At 47.9% G+C, this 20,066-nt stretch overlaps 1 protein-coding gene and 1 long non-coding RNA gene across 7 annotated transcripts in view; both read left to right on the forward strand.

Moving 5' to 3' along the window:
• Window positions 1–20,066, forward strand: part of ARHGAP44 (Rho GTPase activating protein 44) — a 157,230-nt gene that overhangs the window by 51,288 nt on the left and 85,876 nt on the right. The window lies entirely within an intron of this gene.
• On the forward strand, window positions 4,246–12,698 carry LOC146398413 (uncharacterized). Its single transcript, XR_014821899.1, has 2 exons — window positions 4,246–4,846; window positions 5,881–12,698. It is a non-coding gene; the product is annotated as an uncharacterized LOC146398413 (long non-coding RNA).

Consider the following 20,066-nt stretch of genomic DNA (forward strand, 5'->3'; position numbering starts at 1 on the left):
ATTAGCAGGTGCAAACTATTATCTATAGGATGGATAAACAATAAGGTCCTGCTGTACATATAGCACAGGGGACGATATTCGGCATTCTGTGATAAATTGTAATAGAAAAGAATTTTTAGGAGTTCCCCTCGTGGCACAGCGGAAACGAGTCTGACTAGGAACCACGAGGTTGCGGGTTCAATCCCTGGCCTTGCTCAGTGGGTGAAGGATCCTGCATTGCTGTAGCTGTGGTGTAAGCCTGCAGCTCTGCAGCTATAGCTCTGATTGGACCCCTAGCCTGGGAACCTCCATATGCTTCGGGTGCGGCCCTAAAAAGCAAAAAAAAAAAAAAAAAAAGAGAGAGAATTTTTTAAAAGAATGAGTATATATGTATAACTGAATTGCTTGGCTATACAGCAGCAATTAACACAACATTGTAAATCAACTGCTCTTCAATTAAAAAAAAAAAGAATTGCCCAAGCCCTGCCCCTAAAAGGGTCTGAGGATAACTAACAGTATTTGCTAACTCTTGGCTTTCTGAAATATGAATCCCTGCCATGTCCAAAAACATGATGGCACTTATTATAAAAGATAGGTCGCATTTTCTTGTTTATTCCTTTGCTTCCTTTTCTCAGGCAGCATTGGATGCTGCATAATCGAGGATGACACGCTTGTTTTTGTCCGAGACGCGTTGGAGTGAGTGTGATGATTCAGTGTATCTGTCGTGGAAATGTTCGTTTTTATCCAAGACCGAAAGGAATTGCCTGTAACGGAGCATCCAGGTTGTCCTGATGCTTCACGCAAGGCACCAGATTCATGCGCGCCTGCTAGGATGGAGGCGGGGCAGCACTGCCAGAGCGGAATGTCACCGCCGTAGAAAGACGCATCCAGGGATACATCAATTATAAAGACAGAAGGATCCAATTCAGGAGTCAGGAAAGCTCAAGAGCGTGTTCCCAGCAGCCCCATTTTATAATCAAGGACACGAAGGCTTAGATGCTTGACGAGAGTTGTCCAAGACCTGACCCAGAGCTGATGGAGAAGGAACCTGGCCCAGGGCTTTCGTAGCGACGGAATTACACGTAGCCAGTTGCCTTTCATTGTGTGTGTTACGTATTGATGGGATTAAACCGTATTTTTCTTTAAAAAAATTTTTAAATTTACAATGCTGTGTCAATTTCTGCTGTACAGCAAAGTAAGCCCATCATACATACATATATACGCACATTCTTTTTCTGATACCAGCTTCCATCATGTTCTATCCTGGGACTTGGATGGGGTTCCCTGTGCTGTACAGCAGGACCTCATTGCTTGTCATCCTAAATGTAATAGTTTGCATCTACGAACCCCAAACTTCCGTCATCCATCCCACTCCCTCCCCCTCTGTCTTGGCAACCCCAAGTCTGTTCTCTATGTCTGCGGTCTGTTTCTGCTCTGTGGGTAGGTTCCTTTTAAAATAAGCCAGAGACAAGGAGTGGGTTGCCATTTGATGGAAATTGCAGTAGCCTTGCTCAGTTTCACTGACCCATATGGGATCCTTTGTCTTCCTGTGTGTGGAGGGTAAAACCACCTTTCTCTGAGCCCACGCGTCTGCGGACAGGGGTACAGGAAAACGAGGGGCTTTCTTGCGTTCCAAAGCGCACCCTCTGCTGGCTTCGCATCACTGTAGGTAGGTGGGAAGAGTAGCCAGGGGCTCTGGATGTTTCAGCTCCTATCCCTGCCTCCCTCCACCCCACCTGCCTCCGCCTGGAGCCTTGAGATGTATCCTTCTGTCTCTAGGGTCCAGACCAGCTCCTTCTCCATTTGCTCAAGAAGCATTTGGTGAATGAATGAATAATCTTTGGCTGAAGATAGATGCTTCTTCTCGTCCCTGAGAATCATGAAAATAATGGACAGCCTGGGGCCTGGGTGCCAAACAGAGGAACTGGATTTTACTCTCCACTTTGTTTTTTGAATAGTTGTGGTTTTTTTTTTTCTTTTGCCTCAGTGTGCAGCGGCTCCATGTGGGATCTCATTTCCCAGACTAGGGATTGAACCTGGGCTGAGGCGTGGAGTCCTAACCACTAGACCACCAGGGAACTCCCACAGTTGTGATATTTTGATTTGTCACAGGAAATACGTATTTCGCCTCTGTCCCCTGCTCCTAAAACCAATGGAATTCCCCAGGGGGCAACAGCGGTAAAGGTGTCTTGATATCCCTAACCCCCTTTCAGCCACACCGGAGCTTGTGTAAGTGCGACTTCCTGGAAAGCACCAGTGGAGGGGGGCTGGTTGGCAGAGGGAACCAGTCATGTGGTCAGAAGGTTGGAACTTTCAGCCCCATCCCCTTGACCTCTGGTGCAGGGCGAATTGATTGCCTGTGGCCAGTGACTTAAGCAGTCGTGACTCTGTATTGAAGGACTGGGTTTGGAGAGCTTCTGGGCTGGCGAGCATGTGGAGGTGCTGGGAAGCACCCTTGGCGGGATCGGGGCAAGGGCCCCATGCATCTCATCTGCTCTGCTGTTCCTGAGTTAGAGCTTCTCAACCAGTAATCTGGTCAGTGCAGGTGACGCCTGAATAACACGAGTGTGCGCTGCGTGGGTCCTTGTACCCGTGGACACGTTTCAGCCAGTACCATGAATTTAACTACACGATCTGCGTCAGCGACTGGTTGAATCCACAGGGACAGGGCTGCAGTGGCGGGAGGCCACCTCTGGGACTGCGCCATCCTCCGGGTTTGGGGTCAAGGTGGGTCCTGCATCCCATCCCCTGCATTGTTCAAGTCACCTGTAAAACGTTTCTCTGAATTCTGTGAGCCCCTCTAGCGAATTAATCACTCCTGAGAGTGAGTCACAGGGGAAGGGCAGATCTGTGGCAGGTCGCTCAGAGGCACAGGTGACAACCTGGACTTGGCATTGGCATCTGAAGTGGGCGGTGGGCGGTAGGTGGTGCAGTCTTGAAGGACGTGCCTGTGGCATCTGCGGCCGTCTCCGGGCAGACAGTGTCAGAGGGGAGTTGATTTGTAGGCAGCGAAGCTGGTGTTGCAGAAAAGTGGTTGGTGGCGTGGAAAGAACCCCCCCCCCCCACACACACACATGGGAATTAAAATCAGAATTAAACCAGTGCATCAGCTTTTGTGAGTCACTTGCACTCTGCTCGTGGGTAGAATGAGAGGGTTGGATGTGTCGATCTGTAGGGCCCTCCCAGCTGTCTTGCCTCTGTGCTCCCGAGTCCACGCAGGGTCCCTCTGCACAGCTTCGCCGGCATCAGGGGAAGCAAAGCCTGGACTCCTCAGCTGCTTCCCATCAGGGCCCTTCTCAGCCACGTGGGCAGGGCATTTCCCTTCCCTGCCTCTTTCGGGGTCTGTCCTGCTCAGCTGGCCCTTGGAATTGGCTTGGGATGCATATAACAGGAAAGTCCTAGATGGTAGAGCTTTAATCAAAATGGAAAAGCTTCCAAAATGCAAAAGGCAGAAGAAGCTTCTTTATCTCTTCCGGAGACGTCTGGAAGGTCGGGAGGCTCCCCCCTCCTTCCCCGCCCCGAACTAAGGACCTAAAATCTCATCCCTGAGCTCTTGTCCACACTCGGAGCCCCGCCCCCCAGAAGCTGGTTCTGATGTTCTAAATAGAGGAAGGGAATTGCTTTCTAAACGGAGGATGTGTGTGGGAGCAAATCAGCAATCAGGTGCTGCCTGCTTTTGTCAGCATCTTATTGGCCCAACATGGGGACCATCTGGGTCAGAGGGTGGCTGGGGGGTGTCATCTTTTAGGCGGTGTGATTATGCCCTTCTGAAAATCAGGCGTTATAAACATGAGCTTGTCGGAGCTCCCGCCATGGCACAGATGGGTTAAGAATCCGACTGCAGTGGCAGGGCTTGCTGCAGAGGTGCAGTTCGATCCCTGGCCGGGGGCTGTGGGTTAAAGGATCCGGTGTTGCTGCAGTTGTGGCTTTGATTCAGCCCCCAGCCAGGAATGTCCATATGCTGCAGGTGTGGCCATTAAAAAAAGAGAGAGAGAGAAAGAGAGAGAGAGAGCGCCTGACTCATCAGTTTTCTTGTGCCGTCTCTGATTCTGGTCTCCAGGGTATAGAAGTCATTGCCCCTGCTTCCCCTGTTTTTTGGAGTAGTTTGAAGAGAGAACGGATGCCTGCAAAGTCGATTGGTGTGAATTATTTGCTTTGTCTTAGGGAGTGGTGATCATGAAACGGGTAGATTTTTATATTCTGATTACATTTATTTTGCCAGGAAAGCTTTACTTTTAAAGACTTTCTTCTCAGTGTAAGTAACGTATATGGTTTTTTTTTTTTATTTTTATTTTTTATTTATTTTTTTTATTTTCCCACTGTACAGCAAGGGGGTCAGGTTATGGTATATGGTTTTGGAAAATTTTTAAAAACTCTCTCATTCACAGTATTTATCATTTGTGACTTTGCTTGTTCTTTTTTTTTTTTTTAAATAGCTTTCCCAGGGGCTTGTCTGTTTCATGTCTTTTCAAAGACTCCATGTTTAACTTTGATTAATTTCCTCTACTGCTTATATTATGTTTCTTCCTTTATGTAGATATTTATAAATAGTAATTTATGTATGTGTGTATATGTACATTTATATATAATACATTTATATGTGTTTTCTCTATGCTGTTTGGTCTCGTTCAGCTGTGTTTTTTAAAAATTATTATTTTAAGAGAGAAGTGGATATTGATTGCATGGTCAGGTGAGGGTTTTTTTGGTTCATTTCTTGGTGATTTAACATAACTCATCACATTACACTGATATTGGTTTTAGCATTCTTATGAGTTGAAAAATCTCTACAGTATATGTAATGATGTTGACTCTTTTTTTGATGTAATTTTTTTTTTTTTTTTTTTTTTGTCTTTTTAGGGCGGCACCTGTGGCATATGGAAACTCTCAGGCTAGGGGTTGAATTGGAGCTGCAGCTGCCAGCCTACACCACAGCCACAGCAACGCCAGATCAGAGCCATGTCCGGGACCTACACCACACACAGCCCATGGCAACGCCAGATCCTTAGCCCACTGAGCGAGGCCAGGGATTGAACCCACACCATCATGGAGACTAGCCAGGTTCTTAACCCACTGAGCCACAATGGGAACTCCCATTGCTGTAATTGTTTTGAATTTGTGGAATCTCTATTTTTTAACTGTCTTGAAAGATGCTTGCCTATTTCATTCTTTTTTGTCTTAGTGATCAATTCTGTTGTTTTCTATTTTTACATCACTCATTTCTGTCCTTAATATTTTATTTTTTCCTTTTTCTTCCTTTGGGTTTACTCTTTCTTTCCTAGGCCCAAGTTAACCATCTTTTTTTTTTTTTTTTCAAATAACATTTTGCTTGTAATATAGTCAATGCTAAATATTTTCCTCTAAGGAATATTTACCTCTACCCCACAATACTGATCACTTGCATTTTAATTATCATTCAGTTCTAAATATTTAATAATGTCCATTGTGATTTCCTTTTAAAATTTTTTTATTGAGGTATAATTGTATAACACTGAGTTTGAGGAGGACAGGGTAGTGACTTGTTATTTGTAGGTATTGCAACATAGTCACCACAATAAGTAGTTAGCATCTGTCACTGTTTATAGTTACAAAAATTGGGGCCCTTTTTAAGGGAAAAATGAATATGTAGTCTGCATTTTTGGGTGTAGGGAGCATCATTTTATTTAATGGGTATTTTCAGGCACCATCTATGTTTGGAGTAGTATATTATGTACCAAAGGGCCCCAGACAGGCGTTCCCGTCATGGTGCAGTGGAAATGAATCTGACTAGGAACCATGAGGTTGAGGGTTCGATCCCTGGCCTCACTCAGTGGGTGAAGGATTTGGCGTTGCCATGAGCTGTGGTGTAGGTGGCTGATGTGGCTTGGATCTGATGTTGCTATGGCTGTGTGTGTAGGCCGGCAGCTGTAGCTCCGATTGGACCCCTAGTCTGGGAACCTCCATAGGCCATGGGTGTGGCCCTGAAAAAAATGGGGGTGGGGAGGGCAGATAAAATGAGTAACGGATTTCCCAGGGCCTTGCCCCTGCCAGTGATGTGGAGGGAGGGGGAGAGAGGATGAAACACAGACTGCTAGAGGGAAGGGAGGGAAAGGTAGAATGGACATTGTAAAAGTGGGGGTGAGCCATTTATGAGAAACATTCCATGTAGAAGTGATGTCATATGGTATTTGTCTTTCTCTGTCTGACTTACTTCACTTAGTATGATCATCTCTAAGTCCATCCATGCTGCTGCAAATAGCGTTATGTCATTCTTTTTGATGGCTGAGTAGTATTCCACTGTATACATGAACCTCATCTTTATCCATTCCTCTGTTGATGGCCATTTAGGTTGTTTCCATGTCTTGGCTACTGTAGACAGTGCTGCAATGAACATATGGGTGCATGTATGTTTTCAAATTATAGGTTTGTCTGGATATGTACCCAGTAGTGGGATTGCTGGATCATATGGTAACTCTGTTTTTAGTTTGTTTTTTCTTAATTTTTTTCTCTAATGATTTTTATTTTTTCCATTATAGTGAGTTTACAGTGTTCTGTCAATTTTCTGCTATACAGCAAAGTGACCCAGTCACACATACATATATACATTCTTTTTCTCATATTGTCTTCCATCATGCTCCATCATAAGTGACTAGATACAGTTTCTGTTGCTATAAGCAGGATCTCATTGCTTATCCATTCCAAAGGCAATAGTTTGCATCTATTAACCCTAGATTCCCAGTCCACCCCACTCCCTCCCTGTCCCCCTTGGCAACCACAAGTCTGTTCTCCAAGTCCATGAGTTTCTTTTCTGTGGGAAAGTTTATTTGTGCTGCATATTAGATTCCAGATATGTGATATCACGGTATTTGTCTTTCTCTTTCTGATTTATTTCACTTAGGATGAGAGTCTCTAGTTCCATCCATGTTGCTGCAAATGGCATTATTTTGTCCTTTTTTATGGCTGAGTAGTAGTCCATTGTGTATATATACCACATCTTCTTAATCCATTCATCTGTCGATGGACATTTAGGTTGTTCCCATGTCTTGGTTATTGTGACTAGTGCTGCTATGAACATACGGGTGCATGCGTCTTTTTCAAGTAAAGTTTTGTCTGGATATGTGCCCAAGAGTGGGATTGCTGGGTCATGTGGTAGTTCTATATTTAGTTTTCTCTATTTTTAGTCTTTTTAAGGAATCTCCATGCTGTTCTCCATGGTGATTGCGCTAATTTACATTTCTGCCTCTCCTACTTTAAAATCCCAGGAGAATTGGATCAGTAACACATCTTTACCCTGTCCCTATCACTTCCAGCTGCAGGGATGGCAGTTGTCACGTTGTCTGTGCGGTGGCTGCTTCCAGAGGTGTTAGGGCAAATGAAGTCAGAAGTCTGTTGTCCCTGGCAGGGGAATGTCCTTCTTCTCTGCTTTCCTGGGCGTGGTCTGAGAGCGGTAATTTTCTGCTGTTTTTTAAAAGCACGGAGACTATATATAGAACCCTATGGAAAGCTAGCCCTAAGCAGTTGTGAAGTTGGTAACTTAAAAAAAATTTTTTTTTGGCTTCCTCACTGTCTTCCGTAGTAGGTAGTTTTTATTTGGAAGGTACTCTAGGGATTGCCAGGACCTCTGCACTTTTTAAAAAGCTGTGATCATATAGAAGATACGAAAGTGGGCTCTGAGCTCAGAGTGGGTTTGTCATCTGCTTCTCCAAGCTTTGTGACCTTGGGCGCGTTATGGACATTTGCGGAACCTCAATTTCCTCATCAATAAAATGCTGTTATTAATAGTCTTGACCTCAGGGGTTGTTGGGAAAGTTAAACAAATGTCAGGTTTCACATGCTGCAGAGTACTTGGTGGGGGTTTAATAAATGTTTGTTGGGTTGGGTGATTTTTCATAAATAATGACACTGCCCATGATTATGCATCCTCTGGGCATTTTCTTCATACCCCCATGCCTTCCTCAGACTTGGAGGTTGACATTTTATAATTTGTATTCTAAAAATAATATAATGACCGTACTGCTTTCACTTGAAGGATAATGATGTTACCTCTTTCCAGCAAAATCTTCCCCTGCCTCTTGCCAGACCTTATTAAAAAAAAGAAAAAGTCGCCTTACTTCTCTGAGCCTCATTGTCGTGCTCCTAATTAGCGGCAAAGCCATTCCTGCATCCTACATTGGGTCTCTCTCCCCACTTCCTGCCCCTTCCCCTGGAAGCTTGTTCTCAGACCTGATGATGTCTAATAGAGGAGAATAGCATCTTAAGCCACCAAAGGGTTGGCTGCTTCATTATGGTGTTTGGGGCATTGCTCCCAGCATTTTGAAGAAGTAAGAAATGAACGACCTTGAAATAACCCAAGTCACCTCACGTGGGCCCTGGGAGCTTAATGAAATGGGAGTCCAGCCCCCATCTGAAAAGGAAAGTCTGCGTTTTTACTAGGTTCTGCATTGGTCCAACCCTAAGTAGACCATGTGGATTCCTGAGCTGCTGATGGTTTGAGAAGGATTTGGAGAACCTAAAATTTAGGATAGAGTCAATATTATTCATATTCAAATTGGAAAGCTAGAAAGGAATATTTCGTCAAAAAGCCAGACACACGCCATGTGATGAATGTCCCAACTACAGTGTTCCTTGCAGCCAGGGCCCAAGGCGTTCATATTTCAGCCTAACTCTGTCCGTGCTGATCCTTCGTTCCCCTGTATACTCTGGGGACCAAGACCTGTTGGTATTGGCTGCCGCCCAGGCAGGATGGAGTAATTGTCCCCTCTTCCCTTACAGACATGGTGCTGAAGACTGAATGTTTGTGCCCACCCCCCAAATTCTTACAGTAAATTCTGTTAAAATCCAAAGTTTAACTGAGTAAATTTGAAGATCTGATTTGCTTTATTAATGGTTCATGAATTGGACAGCATCCCATCTTAGCAGATAGGAGCTCCTGTGTGCAAAATGAGAGATTTTTATCGACAGAAAGGGATGGAAAAAGGAAGTTTCTAGCTAAGAGTGGATTGTTTAGGACAAGGTCACCACCTTCCTTTTGGGACAGATGGGGGTCTATCAGGCAGAACCTCACTAGTACTGGTCATTAGTTCAAGGTCACATTCCTGGGAGAGGCTGAAACTGCAGTCAGGGGTTACATCTTGGTTTGCTGGCATAGGGGTTGGCACAAGTGACTCCATCTTGAGCTTATTCCTTGGTACCTGTCCTAATCCCCCAATGTGAGGGTATTTGAAGGTGATTCTGTCATGAGGGTGGAGCCTTCCTGAATGGGATTAGTGCCCTTATAAGGGAGACCCCAGAGAGTGCCCTTGCCCCTGCTGCCATGTGAGGACATAGGGATAAGACATCCATCTGTGAACCAGGAAGCAGGTCCTCACCAGAGTCCAAATCTGCTGGCACCTTGATCTTGGCTTTCCCAGCTTCCAGAACTGAGAGAAATAAATCCTGCTGTGTGTAAGCTACCCCCTCCAAGGTGTTTTGTTACAGTCACCTGAACAGACTAAAGCAGGTGGGAAACAGACACCTACCGTTACGTGTCTGCCCCTTGAAGACACCCACGTAAAAATGTAAGAATGGATTTATAGTCTTGTGGAGGGAAAAAGGCAACGCTCTCCAATGTAGCTGTCCTGGAGGACGTTCTGTTGTGGCAGAGTGGCTTGAAGGGAGCTGTTTTGTAGGAAATGATTCGTGACCATGTTTCTTAGAACAGGATATTCTGGCTGCTAACAGGATTTACTTGTTCATGTTATTTATTTGTCTATATCCTGCCCCATGCTAAAAGGGACTTGTAGATTTGTTCCTCAGATGTCATCAGATGTTGCTAAAGATGATTTTTGATTTGGAGTCGGAGTCCCGGATAAGCTGCAGGAACGTAGCCACTGCTCGTGGATGGAAAGGTTGCCACCATTATCCTGTCTGTCCTTGTGATGCTGACACTGACCTGTGTTGAGGACCCCACAGGTTCTTGCTTCTATTATGTATTTTGAGAAGCCAGGATTTGCTCGAGCTTGGAAGGAGGAACGCCTTACACCAAGTCTTACGCCAAGTCTGTAGTAAGCCTTTGGCTGTGCGTTCGCCCACAGTGTGTGGGCACAAGAATCTTATGAATGGAAAGTTCTGACCGAGTCTGCTGTGCTGAAAACACCCGGGCAAGCCAACCAGGGGCACTGTGTGTCCAGTGGTCGGATCTCATTCCCTTCCTTTATCTGCCCTTGGGCGGCGGGGCTGAAGCTCTGAAATCCCTCAAGCAGAGCTGCCCACTCACCTCCACTTCCGATGCCCAGGTGAGGCCTAGGGGGCTGCTGGCCAGCGATGTGTCTGTTCCCGCTGGGACCCTGCGGGTGTGCCAGGATTCTGTCCATTTCTCTCGTGTCAGGCCAGATAAAGCAACCCTCCTAGACCCCTTTTCCAGAGTTGAAACTCGCAGCCTGGGGTGTTGTCATTTCAAATAAGAAATATACATTTGCTCTTTTTCTGTTTCCGGAATAGAACTTTCAAAAAACCCTTGGAATTTCCTAAGTGGTGAGCGCTGTAAAGGTGTCTTTTTAGCTTTTTTAAGCTTCTGTTACGTTCACGAGGTGACTCACAGATGCCACCTGAGGATGGAGTCTGGTGGCCTGGAGGACCAGCCAGTGATGAGAGGGTTGGAACTTTCAGCCCCAGTCCTGGCCCTTGACCTTGGAAGGGGAGAGGGGCTGGAGGTTAGGTTCCGTCACCAGTGGCCAATGATTGAGTCAATTATGCCCGTGTAATGAAGCCTCCAGTAAAAACCCGAAAGGATGGGGTTCAGAGAGCTTCCGGTTTGGTGAACACGTGGAGGGGCTGGGAGGGTAGCAGGCTCCATGCTCAGGGAGGGTGTGGGCGCCCCCGGCCCCTTCCCCACACCTTGCCCTGTGCCCTCCTCCACCCGGTGGTTCCTGGGTTATGGCCTTTCACGGTAACCGGGTGATCCAGCGAGTGCAGTGTGTCTCCGAGTTCAGTGAGCCACTCCAGCAAATTAGTTGAACCCAAGGATGGGGTTGGTTGGAACCTTCCATCTATAGCCAGTCAGCAGCCCAGGTGACAACCAGGACTTGAGGCTGGCATCTGAAGTGTGTGTGTGCGCATGCGTTGGAGGGAGGGACAGTCTTGTGAGACTGAGCCTTAACCTGTGGGATCTGATGCCACCTCTAGTTAGATGGTATCAGCACTGACCTGTAGGACACCCCGCTAGTGTCTGAAACTTGGTGTTGTGACCCCACCTGCACCCCCACTGCCATTGAGAGACTGGAATTGATGATCTGATCTTTTTATTGGCCTTTGGGGCTTTGCTTTGAAAGTAGCAAAGAGGGACAGATTGGGGTGAACCAAAGAAAACACCAAAGGACCAGGAGCTCCTTTGGGTTGAACTGTGTTCCCCGCTAACCCCCAGCACCTGGGAAGGCGACCTGACTTAGAAACAGTCTTTGCAGATGATCTAGTTAAGGTGAAGTCGTGAGGGTGGGCCCTGATCCAGTGGGCCTGTGGGTGTGTCCTAATCAAAGGGGGAATCTGGACACAGAGACAGACACGCATGCGCAGAGGGGCTATCACAAGTCAAGGAAGATCTGTGGCAACCACACCCGAGGAGAGTGTCCCTCTCTGCCCTGGGGAGAAGCCCCCCTGCCAACCCTTTGGTTTCAGATTTCTGGCCTCCAGAGCCACCAGGCAGGACACTGCAGCCCCCGGAGACCCGCGCTGGAGCTTTCTTTTCTTTTCCTTTTTTCTTTTTTTTGTCCACACCCAGTGCACATGCAAGTTCCGGGGCCAGAGATCAAACCTGCACCATGGTAGCAACCCAAGCCATTGCAGTGACATTACCAGGTCCTTAACCTGCTGTGCCACAAGGGAACTCCCTGTACGGGAGCTTTGCATCCAGCCTGCAGTGGTGGTGGATCTGCTCTCCAGTTCCTGGCACGAAGCACTTACCCCATCAGGTCGGCTTAGAGCCAGAAGACACCTCTCCTCATCTCTCGCACTTTCCAAGCTGCCCTGCTGCACACATGTTGGTTTGGCCCCCAGGACCTGAAGATTGTTTCTCGATACTTCTCTGTTCTTCTCCCTCCAACTGCCCGAGATGTCCCCCTGTTGTTGTGGAGTCCTGTATGCCCCCTTCTGCCCTAAAATGTTCCTGGGACTTGTTTTAAGGAGGCAGAATGAGGCACACAGATGTGACAGTGAGTGCTATCAGGAAAAGAGCCTTTTTATTGTCCACCGTCCCCTAGAAGCAGGAGTCATGGGTGCCTCGCAAGGCCATGTGGAGATGCACCTTTGTTCCGGCTGAAGGGGGCAGCGGTGGGGGGGGGGGGCGTGTGAAGCAAGAGAGGCAGGCGGTACAAGGTCAGATTGCAATATGTGAATAATGGTGGTGGTCCCTGGGTTGTGGGGACCGTCCCTGGTTGTCTTGCCTGGGCCTGGGCTGATTCGGGGAGCTGAATAGTGTCTGAGAAAAAGAAGGGTAGGGTGTGAAAGGCACCCTGGCTGGTGAGTTGTTTCTTCTCTTTAGGAACTCGTTAACCCCTGGCGGGGCAGTTCTGGTCCTTAGGTTGCAAACATCAAAACATCAAGAACACAGAAGGAGAATGAATGTGTGTGTGTATATATGACTGGGTCGCTTTGCTGTGCAGCAGAAATTGACAGAACATTGCAGTGACAACAAGCCATTGCAGTAAATCAACTATAATAGAAAAAATAAAAAAGGAAGAAAAATTAAAAAGAAATCTTTCAAATAAAAAGAATACAGAAAGAGGAATTTCCATGGTGACTCAGGAGGCTAGCAACCCAATGTTGTCTCTCTGAGGATGTGGGTTCAATCCCTGGCCTCGCTCACTGGGTTAAGGATTGGGGTTGCTGCACGCTGCAGTGTGGGTCACAGATGTGGCTTGGCTCCAGTGTTGCCATGGCTGTGGTGTAGGCCTGCCGCTGCAACTCTGATTTGACCCCTGGCCCGGGAACCAGATGCCACAGGCACGGCTCTAAAAAGAAAAAAGAAAGAAAGAAAGAAAGAATATAGACAATAAGAAAAGAGAGTTAACCTGTGTTATCCGGTATTCAGTTTTATCTGGCTCGTTCCAACTGCCCCTCCAATTACACTTGAAAGACCTCTTGATCCCATGGTTACTAGATTTACCGTGGCGATCACTTCAGAGTGTGTACACCTGAAATGAACATTATTATACATCAATGATACTAAAATCAAAAATGGTTGGATTTGAAAAGAAAAAAAAAAAATTCCTGGTCAAGGTACCAAGACTCCTGACAAATGTATCGTCTCTACTCTTTGCAAGGTGTCTGTGTCTTGACAAGACCGTCCAGAAACGCAGTCTTCCGTATTCACCGTCATCCATCCAGCCCCCCACCACCCCCGCCATCTAATTTGCATTTCTTCTTTTTTGGAAAGCTGTGACCTTCAGAGGAAAGCAGCGTGGAAATGCCACTTGCAGCCTCCGTTTTCCTGCCGGCCCTTCCAGAATTCTAGACGTATTTCCCGGTTGCTTCTGCCCTCCCATTGGCCTTCATGGGGACCTTTCTGCTCCCTTCTGCTCATTTTCCATTCCCTGTTTTTCTGGTGACCGAGCCCTGGTTTCCCCCAGGGAGCCACGCCTTCTCCACTCGGGGTCCACGGCGTGTCGGTGGGGCTGGTCCCACCCTCGCATGGAGGATGTGACTAGGTCCGGCCAGAATCATTCAAGCCGAGCGGTGAACCACATCGGGCCACTCACTTGGTGTATTTGTTTCCTGTGTCTGCTGTAACAAATGACCCGCTTAGAGATCTTTTCAATTTTTTTTTTTTTAGAGCCGCACCCACAGCATAGAGGGGTTTCCAGTCTAGGGGCTGCACCACAGCCACAGCCACGCCAGATCCAAGCTGCGTCTGTGACCTACACCACAGCTCACGGCAACACCAGATCCTTAACCCCCTGAGCAAGGCCAGGGATCGACCCTGCGTCTTCATGGATGCTAGTCAGATTCATTTCCGCTGAGCCACGGCAGGAACTCCTCCCCGCTTAGAGACTTTAAAACAACACAACTTTATTATCTTAGGCTTCTGGAAGTGAAAAGTCTGACATGGGTCTCCCCAGGCTCAAATCCAGGTGCCCTCAGCAGGGTAGGGGTCTGTCCTGGAGGCTCCAGGAGAGAATTCACTTCCTTGACTTTCCAGGCTTCTGAGAGCCCCACGTCTCATTTCTCAGGGTCCCTTTTCTCCATCTTCAAAGCCAGAAGCAATGGGTCACGTCTTTCTCACGTCGCATCCCTCTGACCGCGCTTCTGTTACCACATCTCCCGCCGAATCTCTCTTCTGCCTCCTCTTTCACTTTGGAGCACCTTGGGTTACCTTGGACCCACCTGGATAACCTGGGCTCGTCTCCGCATCTCAAGCCCATCATTACATCCATGAGGTCCATTTGCCGTGGAAGGTGGCATGTTCGTGGGTCCTGGGGGTTAGGATGTGAGCATCTTGAGGGGGTTAGGATTCTGCCTGCTGCTGACCGTGCCGTTCAGCTCAGTGACTTTCAGCTGGACTTGCTGAGCACAGAGGCTTCCATCTGGAGCTGCTGGCAGCTGGCTTGGATAGAAGGGGGGAGTCCGCCAAAGAAAGGAACTCAGACTGAGCGAAACGGACCTGGGTGATGAGGGGAGGCAGGCACCGCTTGGTGATGCCGTTAGGACCACCGAAGCCCACGCAGAAGCTTCAGTCACTGGGTCACACAGTTCTCCCACCCCGTCATCGTGTGAGGTTGGTCGCAAAGCTCACACAGGATGGGGCTGTGGGGCATGAACGACTCCCCCTCTCAGTGCTGGTTGGAGCCCTGGGTGCAGCTGGATCCTGAGAACATCACAAGCAGTGTCACAGCCGAGTATTGTTCCAAGGGTGGGATTCTGCTCCCCCCTTTCCTCGGGGTCCTGAGCTCTGCCATTCATGAAACTGCACAGAACGGCCCAGCTCACGGGATCCCCTTAAAGATCATTGAGCCCAATTTCCTCCCTTAACAGCGGAGGGAACTTCAGGAGGCTGAGAAGCTTCCCTTGGAGACGCAGGAGCCCAGCCAGAAACCAGGGTCTCTGGTGGCTGACCCCAGGACACCACGTTTCTCCACCTCCTTGACCTAGTTAAGTGAACGCACTCTTGTCACCTACGGGTATTTTCCCTCCTCTTGGTAGCATCTCCTGTCGTTCCCTGAGTCAACTCGAGATATTTGCATCTCCGCCTGAGAACTGACATAACATTTAGCACGTCTTCTTCCTGCTAAGTGCATTTTAATCAAATGGAATTATTATATTATGCAGGTGTCTTCCTGTGTTACCTCTGACAGTCGTGTGCGTATCAAAAAAGTGGATGGTTCTAGAATCTTTTCAAAGCCATCCCTAAGACCAAAAAAAAGAAGAAGAAGACCAAGAAAAGTGGAGACAATGCAGATTTCTTGAGGACTGTGGAAATTCTGCATCAAAGTATAAGTCCTGGAGGACTCTAGGGAGACGCCGGACTGACTACGGGTCCTTGATTTCTTCTGTGGACTGGCGTGGTGAACAGATAAAATGGTGGCCATCCTGTTTCTCTTGTAATATGGTGTGACAGGCCACCCCCAAACCTACTGACCTGCAGTGGCAACGACGTTTTCATCTTGAGTCTCTAACAGGGCTCAGAGAGGACATTAGCTTATTTCTGTGGTGCTCATTGTCGGCTCTGATGGTTTAGAGGCTGAGGCTGGTGTCATCTCAAGCCTTGCTCACCTGTCTGTAGGTCTTTGCTGGCCATCAGCTGGGACCTGAGTTGGGACTTTTGGCCCAATACCTGCACTGGGCCGTCAGGTGTGGCTTGGGCTTCTTCACGGTATCATGTGTGTCTGGGCTTTAGGCCGGGGCATCCTTGTGACCTAGCCTTGGACGTGATTTCTGTCGCACCTTATATGATGAGGCAGTGACACAGGCCCTCTCAGGTTCAAGGGGATGGACGTAAATTTCACATCCTGATGGAACAGCGGAAAGGCCCTGGCGGGGCACACAGGACTGGAAATAATGCCACTTGGAAAATCACTTTCTGCTGCAGTGACAAAGCTTCAGAGGTTGAGTCTGAAATCAGGAATTCACCTAGGATATCCAGAGATGGGAGACTGTGCTGGGCTCGGTTTTTTGTGTATGCATTTGGAATTTGGGGGGCGGTGCACGTGGGAGGTGGGAGCAACTGCTGTGATTTGAGGAGCTGGAGTGGTGCAGGCTGACCCCTCCTCAATCCTGAGTATCAGCACCGTTTGTCTTGCAGGAGCTATTTTATACTTTTGACCACAAAAGATTGAAAGAGGAGAGTCGGAAGGCCAAACTACCCCTTGGCCTTGTGATTAGGAAATGATGAGAATTTGGGATGCAGTGCCCTGTGGCACCTCTCCTAGATCCTTCACCCCCAGCCTGTAGGAGGCTGTATGTTCCCCTGAAACTGCACCCCTTCTCGGATGAAGCTTACACCCAGTCAAAACTCAGATTGGGACTCGAACACATAATCCCTGACTTGGGACTTGAACCCGCTGTCTTTCTAGGGCTGCACCCACAGCATATGAAGTTCCCAGGCTAGGGGCCGAATCAGAGCTACAGATGCCGGCCTACACCACAGTCACAGCAACTCGGAATCCGAGCCAAGTCTGTGACCTGTGCCACAGCTCACAGCAACGTAGGGTCCTTAACCCACTGAGCAAGGCCGGGAATCAAATCTGCATCCTCATAGATACTAGTTGGGCTTATTACCACTGAGCCATGAGGGGAACTCCCCACTGTCTTTTAATCGAAACTGTTCCTCTGGTTCCAGTACTTAACCGAAGCTCAAGTTCTTTTGTGTTGTTGCAGGAAGACTTCAGCATGAGGCCAAGTGATAGGTAAAGAGTGAGTTTATGGAGTTCCTGTTGTGGCTCAGTGGGTTAAGAACCTGACATAGTGTGTGTGAGAATGCAGGTGCTGTCCCTGGCCTCACTCAGTGGGTTAAGTATCTGGCATTGACACAAGCTGTGGTGTAGGATGCAGATGCAGCTTGGATTTGGCATTGCTGCAGCTGTGGCTTAGGCCAGCAGCTGCTGCAAGTGTGGCCCTAGAAAGAAAAAAAAAGTGAGTTTCTTAGCATGGGATGTTTGTGAGAGATATGAGCGGGCAGGCAAGGGAGCCCAACCATGAGAACAAAGCGGGGCTACATTTCTGTCATCACAGACGAAGGGGGAGGGGGAAAGACCCCCTTCCCCCTTTCTGGGCAGATGTCAAGGCTTCATCAGTAGTTCCTCCTTGGACCCTGTGTGGTTTAACCGGGACTGTCGTCGCAGTATTTAAATCATCTGTATGGTGGCAAAAGGGTGGTAAAATACACTAAAGTATGGTCATCCATCTCATGTCTTGGAATAATGGCCTCTTTCCCCAGCTTTTTCACCTTTTACCCACATGCCTGTCCTGGCTACATTGCGGCAATGCTACTCTTCAAGTTTTAACCAATGCTACTCTTCAAGTTTTAACCGTCAGGGTTTGTGGCTTGAGAGTGTGTGGCGCTTAGATGTACCTGGACTTCCTTCAAGGCAGGGAGCACTGTTGCTAGGCTACTGGACTCTTTGCATGAGTGATCCATTAGCTTGCAGCCGTCTCCCAAACCACCGTGAGGTTCCCATTCTGTCTTGAATCCCCTAGTGTGATTTCTAAACCGACTATTTAATTGTCCTCCTCTGTCCCTCTCACTGCTTCCCCCCACCCCCGTCGGCTCTTGCTCCACTAACTCAACACCAAGAGCTGAAACTGTACAGGTCCCTGTAAGCAGGCAGGGAAACACCACAGCTCACTTCCAAGGTCATGGCCACAGGAAGTTATGAGTGCAAACTCGAAACTGGAAAAAATAGAACCTGCTGAAGTAGAACTAAAAAAAGAGACAGAAGAGGACATTAACAACGTGCAGTTGACTCTCAAGGAAATACCGCTGTCGAGCAAAATAAAGACATAAAAGCATGAACACTGTTTCCATATTATAAGGCACTTTTTCAGATTTAGTCAAGAAAGCAGTCACTGCTAAGAATGTAATGACTATTCTGGACCATAAGAGGAACAGATTTCTCAGGCCACAAAGCAAAGGCCTTGAGAGGTGAAAACCACGAGGGAAAAGATAGGACACCTGGAGGTCAGATTCCAGAGACTTAACCTGAACCCAGAGGAAAAGAAAGAACCAGATCGAAGAGGAGCAGTTGTTAAATAAAGGTAGAAGGAAAGTTCTCAGAGTTGAAAAGTCAGGCAGCGTGAATGAATATTTCAAGTTACAGATTCTAGAGTTTTATGGATTAAAGAGAAATTTTGTGCGTTTGGACAGACAGAACCAAAAGAATCAGATGACTATTAGATGTCTTATCAGCAGCTCCAGAAGATAGAAGCAGGTAGAACAATCTCTGTAGACGATGAGGGCAAAAAAGTTTTCCAAATCCTCTATCGAACCTAATTACCCAACTTGTAAGGTTAACACGAAGGCTTTAGAGTTACACTGATATAACAGCTGTTTATGACTAATGAAGCATCACTTCTTAAAAAGATGGAGGCCTTAGAGTTTATTTTTTATGTAATCCAGCTGGTAACATGGCAAAGCTGATGGAGGGCTCCAGAAACTGGACGATAAGAGGACGGAAAACAGCGGTGAACAGTGGCTCTTGTGACCAGAATGCAGTTGAGTTGAAACAGATGAGATGATTTTTGCCGGGAGTCCACTGTGTATGTTAAATAATGATAATTGCAACTAAAGAGACAAACCCTAAGGGAAAGATCTAATACTTCGCCCAAGGTCAAATCTCTACCAAACTCGAGTGGAGTTGGGAGTTGGGGCTGGGAGGAAGAGCACTGGGAAAAGAAGCAAGTTGTAAGTGTTTGCTCTCGTGGATCGGGGGAGAAGGGTGAAGAAATAACACAGTTTGGGGGCGGAGTGGACGTAATTGTCTTCTACTGATGTGTGGACAGGAGCAAGTAGGTTCAGCTATGACTTAGGCAGGGGTCGGGGGAGTTCCTTTATGAGTTGAAAGGGGGTTCTTCTCTCCCGGTTCTCACCTTACAATCGAGAGAACGTGAAGTTTTAGCATGTGTCTTGCTCGTCTACATTTTGTTGTCTACCTTGTTGTTTTGGACCCCAGACAAAGTGAGGTTTGGATTACTTGGCTTGGAGAAGCTCCCTCTGCCCCAAACCCTCATCTGGAGAGCATCGTCAGAACTCTTGCTCTCTGGACCCCACAGCATCAGCCTAGACCACCGTCGGCCTAGCTTCATTTATGGCCACACCTCCATGTGGGAGCCTTCCCAGTGTGGTTTGGAGGTGAATTGGGTCCCGGGTGGAAAGGATGGGGAGGAAATGGTCCAGGATGTGCACCTGTCGGCAGCCCACTGGGGCGTCGGACCGGGCACAGTTCTAGGACAGCCGTTGTCTGGGGGTGGGAAGGACACCAGAAGATCGTCCACCAGCACTAACATGAGCGTCTTGTCTGCATGGGATGCTTCTCTTTTGTACTCAGGGAATAGCACCCTTGTTAGCAGAATAACCTTGTCTTAATCTCCCTGAGCCCTGTCCTGCCAGAACTGCCACGGGCGGGGAGCCAGTGAAGAGCAAGCCCATGTCCATGGCCCTGGTCCTTTTGTCATAGTGAACCGTGTCCAGAGTCCTGCCTGCTGGACCCTGGGGCTGGCGTCCCCCTGTAAGATCTGCAAGTCACACCAGAGCTATGCTGCAGGGTCTTCTTTCGTTTTCGATGTCACAGACTTGCACCTCGGAGACCTATACTTAACAAACCACTTTCCCTTGGGCTGGGTGACACAGGTTTATTTTTAAAACTGTGCCCAAGCCATAGACCAGAAAAAGACCTTGGCCTGTCATTGAGTCCGTGCTCAACTTCAGAGAGAATCACACTGAAGCTCCACCCGCAGGTGCCTTCTGTAGTTGAAAGACTTCATGGGAATAGCTCCCAAGGACGGCTTGGAATCTGTTCATCCCGAGTCATGTAATCGCTTCTATCCAGGAAACTCATCAGGCCCTGTTCTGTGGGTCACCAGACCCTGGTCTCTGGCAAACGCAGGGACCAAACCACGAGCAGAGGGCGAGTGTGACAACCGTGCAG

Source organism: Sus scrofa, chromosome 12 (genome assembly GCF_054392235.1).
Source record: "Sus scrofa isolate SSC_HxYL_T2T_F1_AM1 chromosome 12, Sscrofa_HxYL_maternal_Yorkshire_Landrace_v2.0, whole genome shotgun sequence".
Classification (NCBI taxonomy): Eukaryota; Metazoa; Chordata; class Mammalia; order Artiodactyla; family Suidae; genus Sus; species Sus scrofa.